The 22,084-nt window shown below is 45.6% G+C and overlaps 1 long non-coding RNA gene across 4 annotated transcripts; it reads right to left on the bottom strand.

The window, feature by feature from the left end:
- Nucleotides 1-46: 46 nt before the first annotated feature.
- On the bottom strand, nt 47-21,934 carry LOC120758503 (uncharacterized). 4 transcript variants are annotated; one of them, XR_005702914.2, is made up of 17 exons: nt 21,753-21,934; nt 21,358-21,568; nt 16,834-16,991; nt 16,152-16,203; nt 15,159-15,279; nt 12,815-13,756; nt 11,348-11,966; nt 9,210-9,257; nt 8,525-8,711; nt 7,817-7,908; nt 7,639-7,725; nt 6,666-6,703; nt 6,457-6,565; nt 6,177-6,281; nt 4,791-4,842; nt 4,133-4,321; nt 47-3,711 (listed from the first exon to the last, which is right to left on the bottom strand). It is a non-coding gene; the product is annotated as an uncharacterized LOC120758503 (long non-coding RNA). The 4 variants fall into 4 exon arrangements; XR_009208264.1 differs by having other exon boundaries at nt 47-4,321; XR_009208265.1 differs by lacking the exon at nt 7,817-7,908 and having other exon boundaries at nt 47-4,321.
- Nucleotides 21,935-22,084: the final 150 nt, after the last annotated feature.

Here is a 22,084-nt window from a genome sequence, read left to right as displayed (position 1 = left end):
ATCATATTTAAATATTAAATTGCTGTAATAAAGCCAAGATAAACCCATGGGGCACCTGTGATGGTTCCTAACATATTAATTGACCAATGTAGCTCAAAATCGAGTCATTTTAGATAGAAACTCTTTTCTTTTTAAAATAAATTGTGTATTAGCTCATTAGAAACAGATCATGACATAGGAAGAGGTGAAATACAATATTTTCCCTACAGTTTTATGGCCAGTATTTATCCTTCAAGATAAATATTTGTCTTTGTCCTAATCATTAGTTCCCTTCATGACCAGGGAACCTTAGCTTATGTGCCACCCAAAAAACCTATTTTTGCTCCACCAAAGAAAAGGAGGTAACTGGGTGGAAAAGTGGGAAGCCAGAGATTCCCACTCATGCTGTGGGGTGACTGCAGAGTCGGTGGGAGAAGTCGGGCAAGGCCGTGGGGAAATTGCAAGTTCAGCGCGCAGAAGGCGAGAGAAAGTGAAATACGGCTTCAAGTGTGATGGAGAGGATAAGGAAGCTTAAGGGTGTTTACACTGATGAGGTTATTGGCTTGGAGTGTGACCCAAGGAGAGGATAAATGGATTGCTCCCACTCCAGGGCTCCGCCTGGCCTGGGAATGACAATGAAGTGCAGGGATTTAATTGGCAGCTGCCTTTTCACCTGTGCTGAGTAAGTGCTCTCACTCGTGCCTCTGGAGTTATGAGTGCCAGAGAGGGCAGAGACAAGCTGGGATTAATAAAAAAAGGACAACAGAGTGAGAGAGGAGCGTGTCCTGGGTGCTGGGATAAATCAGGAGTGATGCTGCTGGGCAGGGGAGTGACAGCCCTGTGAAACTGGGATCCGCTGGTCAGGATGAGCCCCCTGCCCGTTAGGGGAACAAGTCACTTCTGAACCAGGAGAAAAACACCAAACTGCCTTCAGGTCCAGCGGCTAGGGCGGAATCTTGGCTGTCCAATTTGCACAGGGTCTGTTTTGCCTGCAGGATAATCTATTATTATTGTTATTATTTCTGTTGCAGTGATGACCACGAGTTCAGTGTTGCGTGGGCTGTGTGCTCACTCCTGAGACAAGATCCAAAACTGCAGAGACCAGGCAGGGGCTGGTGCCAACAGCGGCGGTGGAATGGGAATGCTGGCAGCACAGGTGTGTGCTCCATGGGCTGAGGAGGGTTTCTCACCAGGCTGTGCTTCCGTCCCGTGGTCCCACGATGCCAGCGTGAGGGTCAGAGCTGAGCTGCTCATCCCAGCTCCCACCTCGACAGAATTTCAGTTTCCCTCAAGGGAGGTGGGAGGAGAGGCTGGTGGGAGGAAAAGGGAATTTTCTGGGGGTTCGGGGGGCTGCTCCAGGCAGCCCCGCATGCAGTTACCGAGGGACTCGTCAGGTTTTTCCTCCTCTGTTGTTATGGAAACAAGCTGTCCAAGGGCTGCTGAGCTCCTGAACGCTGGCTGTGCGAGGAGGGCAGGTAGACAGGGAACCCCTCCGTGCAGCTTCCAAGCTGAATAAAGAGGAGGACGCTGTTTTGGAGACAGATTAAATAAGCACAGAGAGCCAAAAGCGCTGCCACAGAGGCGTTCCCAGGATGGCCACATCCACAGGAAAGCCTGCTGGTGTGAATTTCTGTCCCCACCTGCAGGCAGCATCACCCTGCTGAGGGAATACCCGAGGATTTGCCTGAGGGGACGCCTCATCACACCCAATTTCACCCGGTGCACCTTTTGTTAGGACATTCCTTGTGCTTCTGCAATTTATTTCATTTTCTCAGATTTCATTTCATGCGTTTCCTGAAGTCGCAGGATCAAAGACATGAGGATATAAACACGTGCCAAGGATGACAGTGGTGATCTGGGGAAGGACACCTGAGGAAATTCAACAGCTCTCAGTGTTCCAAGGCTGGAGATAATGATGCATTATTTCACCTGGGATAACACGAATCCTCCAAACCTCTGCTCCCAGTTCCTTGCTTGGCACACCAGACCGGTTTTTTTGGAGCTCCAGCCCTGTGTGGAGCCAGTCTGATGCTCTGAGCCCGTGAGCCAAGGCATTTTCTCAGAGAGGCTCAATGCCCTCTTTCAGAGCCTGCAAGAGGCAGCTGGCAGACACATGGACTGGTGTGAACAGGCCAGGAAAATGTGTCTGGTTGCAAAAAGGGCAAGAGATGATTAAATTCTCCAGGGGCTTTCTATCCCACCTTCTCTGCAGTCCATCCATGGAGCAGCTCCTCTCTGCTTCTCCGTCCTCCATTCGCTCGCTGCTCCCTCCCTCTTTATTCAGTTTTCCTCAGCCTGTTCGAGGGCTGTAAATCAGATTGCAAGACTTGAGCAGAGAACAAAAAACCACCGCGAGCTAATTCACACAGTCTGGGCAGGAGAAAAGAGGACAGGCAAATTCCCTGACGCTGTTTCCCTAATGACGCTCACACCTTTGTGCAGGATTGTCCGTGGTTTGCTTCTCTCGGGCAGCTCTTCAGCTCTCTGCTGATCCCTGCTCTGGGTGGTGCCAGCCTGGGATGGCAGCCTCTGGAGGAGTGTTTGTCAACTCAGTAACACCTGCAGGAAAATCTCACTCCCTCAGGGGTGCAGCTCTGAGCTCACATTCAATATCACAGGGACACAAAACAAATCCTGTTCCTGCTGCACACCAAGGACAACTTTCAGCCCCAAAAGCACAAACAAGGGTGGCTGGAGGGAGGAACAAGAAGGATGGGACCTCACAGCCTGCAGCTGGAAGGGGACAATTCAACCCCAAAGTGCAAATGGACCAAAACTGATCCAAGTGTGAGACCTCGTGACCCTTGGTCCATTTTGGGACCATTTTGGTTCCACCTTGGGTGCAGCCCTGGCCAGGCTCTTGTCCTGCCCAAGGTGGATCCTGGAGGCCTTTCAATAAATCTCTGCTTTATTCTCCAGCTCTGTCCGTCTCTGTTCCAGCTCAGCCTTCCCAAGGCATCAGAACCCCAGAGTTCCCAAGTCAGATTGTGAGGTAGTGCTGGACATGGGAATGAAGGAAGAGAAACCTTTGGCTTGCAGGAAATCCCAGCCCTGGGCCACACTGGGAGAGGTTCAGGGCTTGTGATGCCCTCTCCCGGTGCCAGAGCTCCTCCATGGCAGTGGCACCACCAGTATGGTCTGGCTGCTGCTGGACTGACACCAGGCACCGACGTTTATTTATGTGTCTGTGAAAACTCGGAATTCAACCAGCAGAGCTCACACGCTGGGAGAGTGGGGATGACACCAACCCACGAGATGTGTCACTGTGCCAGGGCTGGCCAGGCTGTGAGTGATGCTGCAGGGACACACGAGCACATCATTTCTTCTGGAAGCACCACAACCACACATCCTGGTCTGTGAAATCGTCTCAGATTTTTAGCTGACACCAATTCCTTGGATGTCAAGCTGGATTCTTCCTTTGTGCTGCCCTGCATCGCTTGAGGTGGATAAAACCAAAAGCCCTTTCTTGTGGAAGGAGTCTCATGAACAGCAGACCTGGCTCCGTGGGCAAAGTCACTGTGGGAGCTTCCCAAATAAATCAATCCACATTGATCAGACCTTCAGAATAGATCTCAGTGTCAGAGTTGTCCTGGGGGCACAAAACAAAACCCAGAGAAGATTTTTCCTTTGCAAAATTGTCCTTCCCTACAGGACGCACGAGCAGTGTTCTCAGTCTGGAGATGGTTCAAAGGTTTGGTGTGATCAGTTAAGAGCCTGAGTTCTTCATAACTCCTGAGTTCACAAGAAAAAACATTGGGTCACCTTGGCACAGTGAGAGAACAAAGCCCTGTGATGAGCAGACAGCTTTTTATTACTGAATAGTGCTCAAACCTCGAATTTCAGTGCAGAAAAGGTGAAATCTGGAATTCTACTGTCTGCCCCTCCACCTGGAAATTAAATTACATGATGTTTTTTCCACCAGCATTTGCTCCTGAAGGTTACATCACTTCCAGTTATCCTGAAGTCAACTGAGAGTCAAGTTCTCTTCTAAGTGCACTTCTCAGAGCTGGCAGCAGCTTGGAGAAAAGATTATCATGCAGGAGCAAGATTGCACTAATTGCAGAAATAGGTGTTTCAGCTGCTGCTGGTCTGGAATATTGGAGTGAATTAAAACAAATGAAGCTGACATTAAATAGATATTTAGAAAAAGTACCAAGGGCTGGGGAGGCAGAGCTGTGCACAAGACAAGGAGGTGTTTTAAGATGTGCGGTGTTTCGTGATCTCCTCGCCGTTCGTGTCACTCAGAGTGACCTGAGCCTTCCCAAGAATCTGCCTGTAAGGCATGGGATGAATGTCCTGCTGCTCTGCTGACAATCAGCCAGTCCTTGGGTCAGCAAGACACCTGGAAGAGAGCAGAGTCCGAGAATCCCAGAGTGGTTTGGGTTGGAAGGACCTTAAATCCCACCCAGTGCCACCCCAGCCATGGTGGGACACCTTCTGCCATCCACTGTCCCCAGTGTCCAGCCTGGCCTTGGGCACTGCCAGGGATCCAGGGGCAGCCACAGCTGCTCTGGGCACCCTGTGCCACCCTCACAGGGAGGAATTTCCTCCCAGCCTCTAATCCAAATCTCTGCCTTTTTAGTTTTAACTCATTCCCTGTTATCCATCACTGCCTGTCTGTGGGAAAAAAAAAAATAATAAAATCACCCTCCAGGTCTCATCCCCTCCCCATGACTCCTCCAGCCTTCCTCACACACAGCCACCCTCAGATTCCACGAGGAGCTCTCATCACCCTGAACAACTTCATGCATCCCCTGCAGCTTTTTCCCCCTGCAGGGCAGTGCCTCAGGGTCCAGCACACCCAGCCTCACCTGCACCAATCAGGGGATGCAAGACTCCAGTCTACAGCTGCTCCAACGAGAGCTGTTGGGATGCAGGGAAGGAATAAATTAGCAAAGCAGAAATCCGAGGTGATGCAGAGCGTTATTCCCCTCCGCAGGGCTCCGAAAGGCCGTGACTACCAAGCAGTATCTCTAACAAATACGTATTTTTTTCGCCTTTATCACTCAGACTCGAACCAAAACTAATGCACAGGCTGGTATTGCATGTAAACTCCTTTTTGTATTCAGGGTAAATTCAGGTCTGAGCATTTTCCAGAAAACACTGACAAAAATCAAAGTATCCTCAGGGAGCCCTGTCCCCACCCTTCAGCTGCTCATGACAAATCTTGCTCTAACAGTTCATCCAACTGAATCTTGAACCCCAGGTGTTGACGAGGACTGAAATATTTTGCCAAAACCCAACTGTTTTAAAATCAGTGCCCAGAAATTTTTCATCAGGGTGCAACACTTATGAGACTCAGTAAAGGCAGAACAGGATCCAAGTAGGTTGAAAGGTGTTACATGGAAAGATTCAGAGGATAAGTTGTTAATTGGGTGGGGGAAAGGGTTTTCTCAGCATTCTTGCTTATAATCTTCCATTTACATAGCAGAATAATCTCAAAATAGGGATTATTATAATGTAGGAAGGCCTAATTGAAAGAAGGTGCTGTGGTTAACTCAGGAACTGTTTAATTTCAGATGCTTTTATCATCCCCTGATGTGAATCCACATTTAAACATGGAGGAAAAAATACGTGGCGTATTCAGGAACAAACAAAGGTATTGTCTGACATAAGAAGCTTATGTAAATGTGGGATGGCAGAGCTCCTTTTGCCATAAACCTTTCAAATACCTCAATAAATCATGAGGGGGGAAAAAAAGAAATTTGTAATTTAAAAAGGCTTGCCATGAGATTTCACCAGTCCAGGACTGAGGACAGCACTCTTCAGGGTAAAAAAAAATAAATAAACAAAGAGATTTGTTAGAATTTTCCTGGACAGCAAATTGCAAATAAAATATCAACTTTTGTGTGCTTCCATTATGGCTCCACTGACAATTCGCTGATTTTCAAAGCAAGGTGATGTCATGTGGGGCTGGGTGCACCTGCACGGGTACTTGACATCCTCTCAGTTTCCCTTCCTTTACAAGTTAGTGTTTTAGTTTTGCTTTAAAGGCACAGAGAACTTAAAAAAAAAATAAAAAATAAAAAATTAAAAGCCTCCTGTGCTCCAGTGGCTTAAAGCCTTTGAACGTAACACAGCGAGAAAAATGCAGGAGCAAAAACCCTGGATATTTCCATTCTACCCAGTACAGCAGCTATCCTGTGACACAACCTCAGGAAAATCCTTCACCTCCTTCTTTCCCTTGCTGTTCTTACCTCTTAATTCTCCTTTTAGACCAGAAGGACCTTGGAGAAGGAACCATGTGCTCCTAAAGTTCTGAACAGGATCCCTTAGCTCCCGGTGTTCCTCTCCCAGTTGTTCTTGGAAGACCAACAATTCTAATTACATAGAGGCAGCATGCATGTGGATGCAACATTACTTTGTTCAGCCTAATCAGCTCAATTCCATGGCTGGAATCTCTCTCAATTATAGGAGAATCCATGTGTGCCACTGAGACAGCAGGAATCAATCCTAATTAATCCCCACAGCCCGCACCATTCTCCTGTGCACACAGGGAAGGGACGTGAGGTGCTCCCAGCGTGGGTGGGAATTGTGAATTCCTTCTTCTGGGAATCTCTTGCTGCCCCGTCAGGAAAAGCTTGTGCTGTGCCAAGCAGAAAGAGCAATGAAATGAGTGTTTTGAGCAGAAAAACAATTGGAAGAATCATCAGAGGCCTTTCTAGAGAGAGCAGGGTGTGACCCACCTCCCTTCCGAGCAACGGAGCCGTGGATTCACTCTCGGCTAAGAAAACAGAAAGAAAAAACTTCAGTTCCCTGTGTTTTATGTCAAATGAGAACTTCATAAAATCATTTCATCTTCCTGACCGAATTTTGTGTTCTTCGCAAATCGCATCAAAATTGGTCCCAAACTGAAATTCCAGTGGGTTTTCCCCACACCTCTCCAGGCATGGAGCAGGAGGGAGCTGTGACCACTGGGCGGAAGGGGCAGGATCAGGTCACCACCACTGCCCCACACCTGGCAGGACCTCCTGGTTCCCTCTGCAGCCACCTCCAGGCTGCCCAGGGAGGAGCAGGGAGCTGGTTTGATCCCTGGAGCATCAATGACATGCACAGACCATTTTATAGCGCTGTAAGTGCCCCTTGAGCATCCCTGGCAATCGAGCTTCAAGTCTGTGTGTACTCTCACAAAATGAGGGAGTCAACAGGGTGCAGTTGTTCCCTTTAATCATCTTTATTTGGATATTAGGCTCCTGAATGTGCTCCTTCCTGCACTGGAGTCAATTTGAGCTACAAACTGGGACACTGGCTCTCCAAAAGGGCCATGGAAAGGGGTCAGCCCAGCTGTGACCCCAGCACACAAACCTGCTCTCATCTTTATCCTCCCAGCTCTGAGTGTCTTATCTGCCGCAAACCCACACAGGAATTGGAAAGCTGCTGTGTCTCAGAGAATATTTTTTGTCCCCAGCGTTTACACAAATCAGAAACAAGTTATTCAGCAGAGTTGAAAAGTCAAGAGAAGAGGGCAATGAACCAGAATGACACCCAAAACCCTCCTGCAGCACAGCATCCTCCCTTTATTTGGGGCAAAGACAGAATGCTGCTTATTCCCGGCAGGAGTTGCACTTCCAGGAGCCATACCCATATATCAAAGAATACAGAAGGAAATATGAAACAAAATTGGAGGAGACCATCAGCAAGGTTTTGTTTCAAACTTACAGTTGAGACCAAAAAGTCAATTCAGACTTCCAGCTCTCCTTGTCCTAAGGATAAGCTGAGTGATGCCACTCTTCTCCAGGGCCAGATCTGGAAAATATACAAATCCTTTGTTACGATTTGACCTTGCAAAGATCTCTCACAATGGGGATTATGGTGTTGGCAGAAGATTATTCTGCACCTGTTTCCGTGACATTTGTCCCTCACAGAGGAAGTGCAAATACTGGTGACATCAACCCTCAGCAGTGCCTTGTCACTCCCGTGGAGACAGAGCTGGGATGCAAAGAGAAAGAAGGGAAAGAGGTGATGAAGAAATAAAATCAGGAGCAGAAACTGGAAAGCTTTTTTTTTTTTCCCCCCACATCCGCCAGTTCTCCCAACAAAGCAAAACAAAATATGCACAGGAAAAAAAATCAATACAAGCCAGTGAAAAGAAAAAAACCCACGCTGGTAACGTGCACAGGGAGGTGCAGGAACACCCTGGCATTTATTCTAAAGTCATATCAAAAACTGCATCCCTCTTTAAAACATAGGAAAGCCTGGATGAAACGTCTGATGTGAAGGGTTGCTGAGATGGAAGTGACTGACAATATCCAGGGGAGAAAGAGACAGATGAAAACCAGGCTGCTGCAGCTGGATGCTCTGATTGAAGTGAGATGCTTCTTAGCAGGAGAGAAATGTAATAACTTTGGAAAGAAAGCTGAATAAAGCTGGAAACTGTCCTCTGTGGAATGAGTGAGAGGCTGGTGTCACAAGCACTGACAACAAAGCTGGAATCCCAGTTTTTGAGTGGGGTGAAACTCTTCCTTTTCTCCCTGTTACCTTCCAACCAACCATAAACAGGGTTAAAGGACCGAACAAAATTATTACCATTTTCTGCGTTTATTACCTGTGTTTTCACATCAGGCTGCTCCTGGTACCACAATATGAAGTCCCCTCATCCCTTGGCTGCCGATGGGAAGTGGGAACTTCTAAAAACTAATTTTGCAGGGCTGTTATAAAAATCTCATTCTGTCTCTAATAAATACTGTCTTTGGTATGGATCTCATCTGTAGCTCTCCAAAGAAAGGGCTCTCCTATGAAAAAAAAAAATTAAAAAGTGGGTTTTATTGACTCAACAACACAGTGTGCCACAAGCAAATCTCTAGCTGAAAAATCTGAAATGGACATATTTCTTTTAAATAACCCTGAATCTTTTAATCCCATCTCAATAACAACAACATGAAAAGAAATATATCTAAGTTTTGTACCTATGTGATACCAAAATCTCCTTGATTTCAGCTAGACCATAAACACATCAGGGAGCCAAATCCCTGTTTCCATGAAGACAGGTTGAGATTTAATTTACGAAAAACGTAAGCTGTTTTTAAAATATTCCCCAGTTTTTCATCTTCATCCGTTCTGATGCACACATTTAAGCAGTTTCCAGTTTTTCAGTTTTCTTGGACAAGCAGAAATATTTATTATACTTGTAAAGTTTATATTAGCCTGTAGCAAAGCAATTTATCATTACTATACTTGGGTGACTTTGCTGATTATTAAAATACTGTTAAAGTGAAAACTGTTCAGCTCACCACTCTTCTCTAATTTATTCCTGTTGTTTGACTTCAATTGGAATAATTCTGAAAAATAATACATCAGAGTCAGAAATTGAGACAGGGGATGGATAGATGGGAAGGTGAGAAGTGCCTGGTTGGTGATACTGAGATGTTCTGGGAGGTTTTGGGGCTGGATAGAAATGGAAAATGGGAAAAGGAGGCTCAGGGGGGATTTGTGGCTCTGCTCAGCTCCCTGACAGGAGGGGAAAGCCAGGGGGAATTTGGGCTCTGCTCCCAGGGATCAGGGACAGGAGGAGAGGGAACAACCTCAGGCTGGGCCAGGGGAGGCTCAAGGTGGACAGCAGCAGGAAATTCCCCATGGAAAGGGTGCTCAGGAATTGGAACTGCTCAGAGAGGTTTTCAGTGCTCATCCCTGGACGTGTCCAAGGAATTGGACATCACACTCAGTCCTCAATGCAGACACAGCTTGGCCTCGATGATCCTGGAGGGATTTTCCAACCTCAGTGATTCTGGGATTCTGTGAGAATTTCCCCAGGGATGGGGGGACACATCAGGGCAGCTGTCACATCTCCACTGCCAGCACAGCACAACCACACAGGGTGCTCAGAGATGTTGCTCCCACCACACCTTCAGTTTTCTTGGTATGGAGAAAGAAGGTTTTGGAGAAAACAGAGTCATTTTTAACAAGCTCGTGGGAGGGACTTAAAGCTCAAAGTGTATCAAGGAGAAAAGAAGATAAATATTCTAGATTTTTTTTTTTTCCCCCAAATCCAATAAAATTCAAGGAATCATTAAAGCTGGGAAAGGCCTCTAAGATCATTGAGTCCAACCATCCCTGCCAAGGCCGCCCCTGACCCATGCCCCCACATCCACATATCCAGTAAATCCCCCCAGGGATGGTGATTCCACCACTTCCCTGGAAGGCTGTTTCAATGCCTGGCTTCCCTTTAGTGAAGAAATTCTTCCTAATATCTAAAATTCTCCTGGAGGCTGTAACAAAGCATGTTAGGTTCCCATATCCCCCCACTGAATGCAGGAATAGACAGGACAAATTCTTACTGTTTAAAACACCTCCTTTATGCCCCATTTTACAGCCCCTGTGCCTGAATTTGAGCTGGAATTTTGCACTCCAGGTTTCCAACCAGCAGGGATTATTTATGGCTGAATAAACAACTCCTCTGTGCAAGGGGCTGCGATGGGAACGTGGAGGGAATGGCCCCCAAAATCTGCAGCAGGTCCTGCTGTAAGTTTCGGGTTAAGCATCGTCCCTCCTTTGGTCTGGGAATCTTGTAAAATGAAAACACGACAAGATCCAAACTCTGGTAAGCAGATAAGAGCACTGAGCTCATTATTCTGGTCTTTTCACTCCCCAGCAGTCACATTTCCCTCTATCGTTTGCTGTCTTTGTAGCTCACATCATTTTAGAGTTGCACAAAATGAGATTTTCAACAAAACACTTATTTCTCAATCTGAATTAACCATGTTTTAGGTAATATTTCCACATCCTCTCTTTCTCCTGAAGTTGAACCTCAGGTCAAGTTGTAGACCGCTCTTCTCTGACAGCAATTGCCCCAATCAGAGTGGTGGCTTTACTTCTTAATGAGCTGATTTTTGTTCTGTTACTTCCTCTGCCTTATCTTAAAATGCAGAAGATGGTAATTTACTTTAGGGCACAGCAAATCCCCTCCGGTAAGAAACACATTCTTCTGAAGCCAGAGTGGCCAATAGCAAATAAAGTTCAGTTCTTTGGGTGATGTCAAAACAATGCCTGATGGAAACAAAGGCAGCTGCTTTGATTTATATTGCCTTCCCCCAGCACTACAAGCCAGCGCTCCGCTTGCCCTTTTCTCTGCAGTTGCACATTAAGCTGAATGCTTTAGAGATTTTTTTCCCCAACAACTCCCAGATCTCTTTCCTAATCAGTATTCGGCACATCTTCCCCTCAGCAGATGCGCGATTTTTCCCCCCTTTGTTCCAAGATTCATTGTTCCCCATTAACTGCAGTTGTCGTTTATTAGTCCAGATGCGGGAAGGATCCAACGACCCCGTGTGGGTCGGGGTGCCCACACCCACCCACCCACCCGGCTGTGCTCCACGGGCTCCGGGATCATCAGATATTTAAATGTATGCATCGAAACCAGGGGGCTGCTTACGTGAGATTTACGATGTTCCCTCAATGTGCGCACGATGGCGAAATGTGATTTTCGGCCAGAAGGGAGCCCATCTTCAAAGATGGGGGTTTTTTTGATGATTTGCTCTTCCTCAGCTTTGAGAGCACAAAAAATCCACCGGAGCAGATCCTCAGCTGGTGAGAAACCTTGTTAGGATTAATGCTGCTTGGGTTGATTTACACCAGGTAAGGGTGTGATCAATTAAATCCGTGCTGTGAACTATATAATTTCTTAATGAAAATTTAAACGAGTCATGCTAGGCCACAATACTCATTTTGAAGGGGAAAAAGGAGACCAAAAACTAAGTGTGGAAACACTGGGAGAATCCATTCTGGAAATACAGGCAAACTGGTAGGAAATGGAGTGTGTCATGCTTAAATATTCAAACTACCGATAATATAAACAGGTGGCAACGATATAATATAAAGTACATTAACTTGGAATTCTGTAGACACTTGGATGATAGGAAAATAGGATTTCACATCGTATTAGCCCGCTGGTCCATGAAATCCTATATCCTTCTTTCAACACTGGCTAGTAGTTAATTCCTCACTGGAAGACAATCCAGCCTCTCGTAATGCTCCTCAGAAACACAAAAATGCTGCAAGACACAAGAAGCAGGAAAACAAAGTGCAAAACAACCTCCAAACAAAATCTGGGAAAAGCCAAAAAAATGAGGGCTCGCAGTTTAATTAAGAGCAAAGATTGGCTGTCGTAGAGCCAAGCTCAGCTGGGTGTTGGGTGGCTGGAAGTGAGCGGCGCTTTCCCCCCTCGGGTAATAACCCAGCTCCCCATCAACCCTGCCTCGAATTTATGATCCCCGTGCCCTTTGCAAATAAAGATGTTTCCACTTCATAAAGCCAAGGGTATTACTGGCAGTCACTCTTCCCTTTCTCCAAGGGGGATAGCGAGGGTGGCAACTCAGTGACCCTTCCTTTGTGACAGTGCCTCAAACCAGAGCTGGGAGTCACTGGCAGGGACGGGTTCAGATAAAATCTGACAGACAATAGCAAACACCGTGAATAGTTTCTCGGCTACCACAGAAATAACTCTGGGTGTAAATTAAAATAAATGTCCTGGATGCATCCCTGGAAGTCTCCAAGGCGAGGCTGGATGGGGCTTGGAGCAACCTGGGATAGTAGAAGGTGTCCTCGCCCATGGCAGGGGGTGGAATGTGTGATCTTTAATTTCCCTTCCAACCCAAACCATTCTGGGATTCTGCGATTTATTGCCTTAAAGGTGTGTTCACACTGAGAACTAAGCCTGGAGCTTTGTCAGAGGACTTCAAAGGGAGCTGCTCGTCCTTCTGTTGGGGCAGACCCCCAGCAGGGCTCCTGTCCCCACCCCACCCACACTGTTTGGGGTTTGTGCCCTCTCTGAGAGAAAGCAAACCCCCACAGCAGCCAGGGGAAGCATCTCAAGAGCCAGCATAAAATCATATCTCTGTACCTGTACTCAAGCAATGCCATTTTCCAGCTAGATCTGGGTATGGATCCTACAACACAGCATGACACTCCTCTCCTTTGTTCCCAAATGATTTTTTTTTCCCTAATACACACCAATAAAATGACAATTTTCAATGAAGTGGTTTCAGAACTGTAAACTGTTCTAAAAGCTGAACACAGGCAGGAGCTAATGATGCAATGTATTTACTAAGCCAGGCCTAAGCATGCAAGAATGATGGGAAAAAATACCCTGTCCGATACTTTTTTAATAGACTTTGGATAGCAACAGCACACAGAAAAACACCATTTAATATCTTAAATGATCCATCTTGTCATGCTATGGCTTCATCTCACATGATCTATTGCTTTACAGCATGCTATTATGTATATAGAAAAAAATCTCTTGTAATAAATTATCACAGCTCTATTTACTCCTCAATATTTGCTTCCTTTCCCATTTAACCCATGGCAGTGTAGGTCCATTTCCAAAAACATGGATCCCCCTACCAATCTTTGCGAGCCCTTTATAAGCACAGGTATTTGTGATATCTCTCCTGGATGGCAAATATTCGGTGTATGACCACTAGATCTCAAGTCTTGCTGATAAACACCAGAATTGTAAAGAATTTTGGTCTATATTTAAAGATGATGGGCAACTCAAATCCTACAGCTACAAAGCGACAAACAAAATACCTTCGAGAAGCTGTCTTAATTCCCCTCAAGTGTTTTGGAAACCTCCTTGATAGTACTTGCCTTGAAATGTCTTCTCGATAAAGAGCTCAAACCCACATCCTGCTCGTGCTCTCGGTGCCATTTTTGTGCTGTGATGTTGCCAAGGGGAGAATGGTTTTCCAAAGTGGATGTTTCTCCTTCCCACGGCCTGAAATTTCACAGTGAATCCTGGGAATCACAGCTGGGCAGAGGTAAAAGGAGCTCTGGAAATGTCCTAAAAATGAAGATTCCACAGAAATGCCAGATTAGGGCAGGCACCAAACGCTTCCTCACTTATGGAGCACCAATTCATGTGCAGATCCCAGCACAGCTCCAGATCAAGGCTGTCATCTCCTGCATTTCTCAGTCTGGAATTCTCAAACAGCTTCCTCTCTCCCCTTATAAATGACATCTTTTGATATTGTTATCACATTTTTCCATTCAAATTCCATTGAAACTGTGGAGCAGCGTAGCAAAACACCGAATTATTCCTTCTAGATTCAGCAACTGGAATTAAAGAGGGTTTTTTCTTCTTGAACATAATTGTAGTATTTCATATTCCTTCTACAAAGAGCAGGATTTAATGGCTGTTATGGATTTTTCAGCCCCTTAGAGAATTTCTGAAAAATTCAATTATTTTTGGAGACTGCTTGAGTTTCTATCTCCCAGTGATGATGAATTACCCATTGTCGTGGCCGACTTAAAAACAATACACAAAAATCAATTGTTTGACTAAAGGAAAGACGCAGACAACCTGGGACTGCCACACACTGCCTTTGTCCTGAGTTTAAAAATGCACTAATTTCAATCATTTTTCCTTTTTAAACCGCTTTCTGCAGCAGCATCTGATTATATCGCAGCTTTTTTTGCTTTCCTGTAGAGAGTGACTTTGCCAACAAGATGTTTTGCCATCAAGAAATTGTAATTAACTTAATGAACTTTGTCTTTGAAACAGTTGGAGACCGGAGAGCTAAGAGTAATGACTATTCACAAGTAGCAGATTTTGGTTTCAAACACACACATTCAGTGCCAGATATCAGCAGTTTGCACCTTAACGTTTTCGTGTTCAGACCTGCTGACTGCCTAAGGAATAATGTTGTGCACCAAATAATAGCCTTAGAAATAACAATAAATAACGTTGAAAATGGAAATCGAAGTAATGCCTCTCATAATGAAGAGTTTTAGAGCTCCAATCTGATGATAAAAGAACAACATTGCACCAGACCACAGCAAGGGTCCTTCTGTGGAGCCCTGAGATCCAGTTGGAAGCCACTTTTCATTCTGCCCATGAATCTACAGACAAATTACATCTCCTACTTTGGGCTGAGCAGCATAAATTGTCAAGAAAAAAAATATAGTTAGCCTGGAGCTATCAGTACAAATTGTTGGGATGCCATGTGCTGGGGCTCTGAGAACCAGCTGATTTTCCTTCTCTAGAAGCATTTTATATCAATCTCATGCTAAGGGAATCCAAAGTATTGCACTGGAAAAGCGTGACTGAGTTCAGTGCTGGGATTCCCCACTGCACACACTCAGCCTGCTCTCATCCCCACACCATCAGATTTTGGGGCTTGGGGGGTTTGGCCATAAATTTCTCTGTGTCGTTTCACAGGGAGTAAAGGAAGTGTAAGAAATACCTGCAATGTTCTCCTTCTCTGAGGAATCTTCTCAGCATCTTCTCCAGGAGAGACTCAGCTCCTTGTCTCTAAAATTTATTAGGGGGAACTCTGGCTCTGAACAGGACTCTCTACAATATCCCTGGTGGAAAAGGAAAGGTGTAAGCATTTAGAAGTGGGTTAGATGGGATATTGGGATGAAATTCCTCCCTGTGATGGTTCTGAGGCCCTGGCACAGGGTGCCCAGAGCAGCTGTGGCTGCCCCTGGATCCCTGGCAGTGCCCAAGGCCAGGCTGGACACTGGGGACAGCCGGGGACAGTGGGAGGTGTCCCTGCCATGGCAGGGAGTGGGACTGGATGATCTTTGAGGTCTCCTCCAACACAAACCAATAACTCATTCTATAATTTATCATCCATCTTCTCAAAGCAGTGACCATTGTACATTTTTCCCATTGGCACAACCCCTTCAGGTGGACCTGGAATTTATCCTGCCCTAAGGAAGCAGCAAATGAGACCCTCCCAGCAGCACAGCCCATGGAATTCCACACTGCTCAAGACAGGGATGCCCCTCACGTCTGCCTTGGGATCACCTCTACACCAAGGAAAATGAAATGCTGCGGAAGAGTGAGTGATCCATCTCTGAGAAGCAAGGTGTGCATGGAGTGCACCGAAATTACATGGCCAGCCTGCCAGTTTTAATGGGTGACCTCATCTCTGACTCTTTGAAACGTTTGTTTCCCAAAAAAAAAGTCTCCTGACAAACATTCCCTCTCCTTTGCATGGCTTAAGTGAAGAGTTTTGTCAAAAAATGTGTATGTTTTTCTTTTTTATTTTAGGACACCACCATTCATTACTTTTCTGTTTGGAGGGGTTTTTTTCCTAATTATTGCCAAGATATTTCCAGTCTAGGAATATTGTTCTTGTTCTGAATGTCGCCCCATGGATCTCCTGCCACAGATACAATTCCATTGCCATGGAAAAGGAAGGAAAATAAATCTCAAAGCTCTTACTCACTTGAGTAACCTCAGAGTCGAAGCAGTGGGATCCAGCTCCTCATTACACATCCCTGAAAGGAATTTTGGGGTAAAGTGCTGAGTACCTTCCCTGAGGACCCTCCATGCCCCTCTCCTGTTGGAATGGCTCTACAAAAACTCCAAAAACCCTGCGGACGTGGGGTGCTGCTTCCCTTCCTGCAGAGAGGAACCAAAGTGACCACGCTGCTCTCCAGCCCTTTATAAAGGAACCTTCCTACAGTGGTTTTCACCCCGCTGAGTTACAAAAGGGAAATGCTGAGAAATTCCTAAAGTAGGAACAAAGGTTTTCTCCCAGCAGCAGCTGCAGGGTTTGGATCCCACCATAAATTGTAGATTAAATTGTGGGCATGAAGGCATGACATTCTGGTAATGCTATTAACTCATCATTTTTATGTAAGGGCTGTCTGAAGTACAAAACCTTGCTAAAAGACCTTCCTAGCAGGGATATGGCTCATCCCAGCTCCAGTTCAGGTAGATTCAGCTGCCCAAATTAAGTCCTACTAAAGAATAAGTGCATTTACATGAAGGCTTTTTCCAGTACAAACATGCAGATTTCCATCTGTGGCACACCCAAGCTCCAAATTCCTCAGCACTTCTGCCATTTGCAGAATTAAATGTCACGTCAAGTCCATCAAGGCCACGACCACAGTAAGTGTTCCCACCTTTGGAGCGGTTTGAGCTGCAGGAGCTGATGGCAAATCGAACCAGAAATTGTCCTCATGTCGAAATGTACAGGGTGATGATGAGGGAATTCTGCATTGATCCATGCTTAATTAACAGCAGAGCTCACCTCCAGCATGACAGGAGCAAGGGAAAGGCACTGTCATGGGTAGGAAAGGAAAAGGAAAAAGAAACAGAGCTATAAACCAGCAAACACTCTCAATAAAAGCCCCCCTCCTGAATAAAAGCACCACCACACAGCTCAGCAGCAGAGAGAGTGAAGAGCTGCTGGTCCCACAGGACATCCAGAGATGCCAGCAGGTTCATCAAACCCAAACTTGGCGGGAGTGTGGTCACAGCCCAGCTCCAGAGCGCCTGATGCCCAGAGGCTTAACCTGGGCTAAAACAACATCATCGTTGTTGTTGTATTCCTCATCCAAAAAAAAAAAAAAAAACAAAAAAAACCCCACAAAAACCCCAAAATCCAAAAAACAAAACAAAACACCATCCTGACAACAAAAAAAATTATCAATTGTGAGCTAAAATACAATCCTCTACCCCACTTTAAAGCAGGCAGGCCTGTTATTTGGGGGAAATAAAGACAAATCCTGTCACTGCAAAGCACAGGCAGCTGACAGCACTTCCTGACAAGTTCCTTGAGGGCAGAAATCATTTCCAGCAGCTGGGCGAGCTCCCCCCTGCTCTGCCCAGCCAGCCCTGGGCTCGTTCACACTGCACATTTCCACTGCTTTCATTTGGATTAAACTCCACCTGCAAATGCCCTGGCTCTTTCTGTGGGGCTGTCTGAAAACCAGGATGTGATGGTCAGCTCTGGGCTGGAGCTGGTTTTGAGTGCATGTGCTTCTTGCCCTCTCCTGAAGCGAAATCATGGAGAAAATGTTCTGCACAGACACAATTTATGAGGGCAAGCACATATAGGGATGTTCAGAGACAGGCTCAGCCCCTCCACATGCTGAAATAGGAAAGATCAAGAGTTTTTATGCTCAAAATAACAGAGATGGAAGAGAAGAAACAAAGGAACAGTGAGATGAAAATCTTTTTCTTTTAGCACCATATTTACAGTGTACACCAGCTTTATGGTGCATGTAAATGCCCCAGCAGCTACCTGATTGTTATCCTTGATTTTTCCACTAAGTGAACCAGAGCAGAATTCTGAAAATAAAAGCAAAATAGACCCTGGTGAGCTCAGGGATTGCCCTGCAAACAGCATCCAGCTGAGAGAGGAGGTGGCTCAGGACACTCCTCATTTCAGTCTGCAGCCCTCCACATTTCTTCTCTCTGTTTCTCATGAAGGTTTGATGCCTCCATTTCCAGTTTCTCATTAAACTCCAATTTGGCCAATCTTTCACTCCAGTGTGCCCCAACTTCTTCCAGTTTTTGGAAATTCAGAATTTCCACAGCCTTTGTACACACAGCCAGCCTCAGGGAATGCCTGCAGAGACTCCCAGTTTGCTGCAGGAATTTTGCACAAGCGCTGTTCCATGCGTTCCTCATCAAAAAAAATTCACACTTAATTGCAGCTAATTCCATGGCTATCAGAGGAAGGCTTTGCACATTGCCTTATCACAGCCCCACTGGCAGCCACTTGCACTTGGTTTCCCATTTGTTTCATATCCAGTTCAAAGCTGCCTGCCTTGGAATTCTCCACGGACCATTTCCAGCCATCTTCACAGATCTGGTGCCCACGTTCTGTTTCATTGAAGTCCCTGGGAAAATTTCCATTGATTTTAATTGAACAGGCTGTTCAGCTTTTTTTTTTTTTTTTTTTTCCCCTCCTCCCTCTGGCAGTGAAACATTCCAACCACAAAATTCAAGAGCATGGGAGTGTGGCTCTCCTCTTTTGTGGTGAAACTGAAACTCACCCCGGATTTAGTGAGATTTGCAAACAGGAAACATTTGGTGTGTTTTCCTCCTGAAACACACACCAGTTGTGTGGTGGGTCTGAGTGTGAAACTGCTGTGAATTATGCATTGAGGTTTTCTAGAACAGGACTTGGGAAAACAAAACTTACTTTGCATTTTATGTTGCATTGTCGATTTTCTTAGGCTTGGCTGTTGTTTTTTTTCTTCCCCAAGGGGAAAAAAAAAAAAAAAAAATCCTAATTTCCACATGGTTACTGAAACAGTGGATCACACCATGATTTGCAGTAGGATTTCAAGCAGGGCAGATTTATTCCTGTCTAGCCTATTACTCTTTTCACAGACTCATGGGATCACTAAGGTTGGAAAAGGCCTCTGAGATCATCAAGTCCAACCATTGAATGAACACATAACCAGAATATCTGAGCCTCTAGATCTGCTTTCTCTGCAAAACAGAACTATTAGAGATGAAGAAGGGACACTGGCCATGATCCTCATCCTTTTTGGAGCAGTTGGGAAGCGAAGAACAGGATGTGGGGGCAGCCAGAGAAGACCTGTTGGGTGACAGTCAGTGACCCCAAAGAATTGTGCCCCAATTCCAGGCGCCTCCCAGGGGGGTTGTTATGAGTTCAGGAGCACTGGCCAACCGTGAGATGCCTCCCATGGCAATAAAGAGAAATCTACAACAAAAGAAGTCCAGAAAGTTCAAGTCTACCCCAGGTTCACTGGTTTCTGCTCTGTTCCCACATGCTATTCATCTCACAATGCAGGGATGCAACAGTTCAAACACATTTTCTCCAGGCTTCTTTTGCTGAACAAAACAAGGTTGATTCAATTAAAAAAAATCCCCAAAGCCCAACAAAACCCCAGTGAAAATCCAAGAGAAACAAAAAAATAAACAAAACTCTACTACTAACCAGAAAAACCCCAAACCTCCAAAATATTACATGCTCTCGCTCCAAAAAAACCCAAAACCCCAAACCAGCAAATACAAGCCCAAAGCCAAAGTTTCTCTTTTACATTCAGGTATCTTAACACTGAGGTTCCCCACACTAACAGCCCAGTGAAACCCAAAAATTACCTGGATTCCTCACAAAGTGAAGTCCTAACGGCATCAAATTGCTTTTTTTTTTTATTCCTGACAGAGCAAAAAGCAGCCCCTCCTCCAGGCCTGGCCAGGGCAAATAGGCATTGCTTAATGATTGGTATTCCCCTCCAGCCAACAGAGTGTTAATTGAATGGATTCCATTACCATAGGAATAGCAAAAACCAGATTAAGAACCAAGCCAGCTGTAAACTGAGCCAATGATTTTAATGGGAAGAAAATAAAGGCTGGCAATTGCGTGGTGAAGTGCATCAAAATGTTAATTGCTTGCAGTCACATCCTTCTGAGCTAGTGGAGAGGGTGATGGAGATAAGGTCTGATAAAGCCCAGCAGAAGTCCTGGGCCTTGGTAATTCTGCAGTGGAAATGAATGAATAAAATGAGGAATATCTGCAACAGTGTGGAATTAGTGTTGGAGTAAGATCCAAAATAGCAATTCGGAAGTTGAAACAGGTGTACATAGATTTTTATTTTATGTACCTGATTTATTCATGCCTTGATTTTTAGGCAAGATTCTTCAGTGCAGACAGGCAGGGCTGACCTGAGAACAAAACATGACTGGCACCACTGGTTTCTACCCAAAACACAGTTCCCAGGACCAAAATTATTAGCACATTACAGCAACAGACCTCAAAACACATTCACAGGTGAGCAGCAGAACAATCCTTCCCATTCCTGTTAGAAAATCTGTGTTCTCTGTCACCCATAGATAAGAGCATTTCAGTCAAGTCACCTGAGGCAGAAGAAACTGTGGAAAATCCAGCCTTAAGTACAAATTCCAAGTTGTTGTTCCAAAAATTCTCTCCTTATGGAATCCAGCCCATCCTATCCAGGTGTTTTATAAAGGGCTGAGCACACCTTCAGCCTGATGCTGGCCACGTCTGACTTTAGGAACCGGCTGGAGGACAAATGCTCTTCTCACCGGCAGCGTGAAACAGGACACAGAAAGAGGATGAAGAAAGAAAATCCCATTGCATTCCTGATGGACTCATGGTTCTTACAGCCCCCCCTAAATGTTAAGGGGTGGAGTATTGATTTTAGTCAGACAAATCCCAAAATTACAGGAGGCTCCCCAAGTCACACAGAGCACCCTGATGGGATCCTCTCAGCTCTCACTCCTCACCCAGAACCACAGAATGGCCTCAAAACTGCCCTGATGGGAGCACAGAGGAATGAGAGCCCAGGGAATTTTAAGATGTCAGAAATATGCAAATACTATGGATTAGTATTCCGCAGAGAGCCATAATTTCCAGTGTTTGCACTCATTTTAGCATTCCTTTTAAATTAAAGACACAATAGGTAAGCTGGCAGCATGCAGATGGTTTAAAGGGTTTGAAACACCCTTATTCATAATTTTGATTTTTTTTTTTCCTAACAGGAGCTATTTAGAACCCACTTTCTGTGCTCTTTCAAAGGTAACAGGATTCGGTCTGGAAACAAAATCCAGCAGGAAACCAGCAGGTGATTCAACTTAATGGGCTTGCATATTTTAAGCACAAATAATACGAGTTAATAGCATCCCTTTCAGAAATTCTAACACACCTTGATACGCAGGCACTGAGCTGTGCAGGGCAGATTGCAAGAGGGCAAACCCGAAATCCCCAGGGAACAGGCACAGCAGAGATGTGGCACTTTGGAGAGCCCTGAAGTGGATCCAAAGAGCATCACTGCACTCCAGTAAACGCAGCTGAACAGAGGATGCCACACGTGTGATGCTTTGGGAAGGCTGAGCTGGAACAGAGACTGAGCAGAGCTGGAGAATAAAGTAGATATTTATTGAAAGGTCTCCAGGATCCACCTTGGGCAGGACAAGAGCCTGGCCAGGGCTGCACCCAAGGTGTGTCATCATTGAGATGGCCACAGCACTCAAGAGTGCTGCTTCAAAGCTTCAGGGGGCTCCAAGCATCCATACTTTTTTATTTAAAAGTCTTTCATACCTTTTCTCAGTTGTAGTCCCATGAGTAAATCCACACAGCTCTGGCTCTTTCACTCCCCCTTCTTTCTTCCTTCCTTCTGCATTTCCAGCTCACTCCTTCCTATCCCTAGCACAGCTGCCTTCCCCTTTCTGTCCCTTGCACAACCTCCTGTCCCCTGTCCCTTCCTCCTCACAGCACAACCAGCAGACTCCAACTGACTCCTCTCCCACTTAATTCACTCTTTATCACCCATAGCTGTGAGGGCAAAGCTGTTCCCACTCTGGGATAATTAACACAGCTGCAATCTATGGGGGACAAGATTGCCTTTAGCACTATCTCTGTCTTCCCACACG

Source organism: Hirundo rustica, chromosome 12, assembly GCF_015227805.2.
Source record: "Hirundo rustica isolate bHirRus1 chromosome 12, bHirRus1.pri.v3, whole genome shotgun sequence".
Classification (NCBI taxonomy): domain Eukaryota; kingdom Metazoa; phylum Chordata; class Aves; order Passeriformes; family Hirundinidae; genus Hirundo; species Hirundo rustica.
This window is presented reverse-complemented; position numbering and strand designations above follow the sequence as displayed.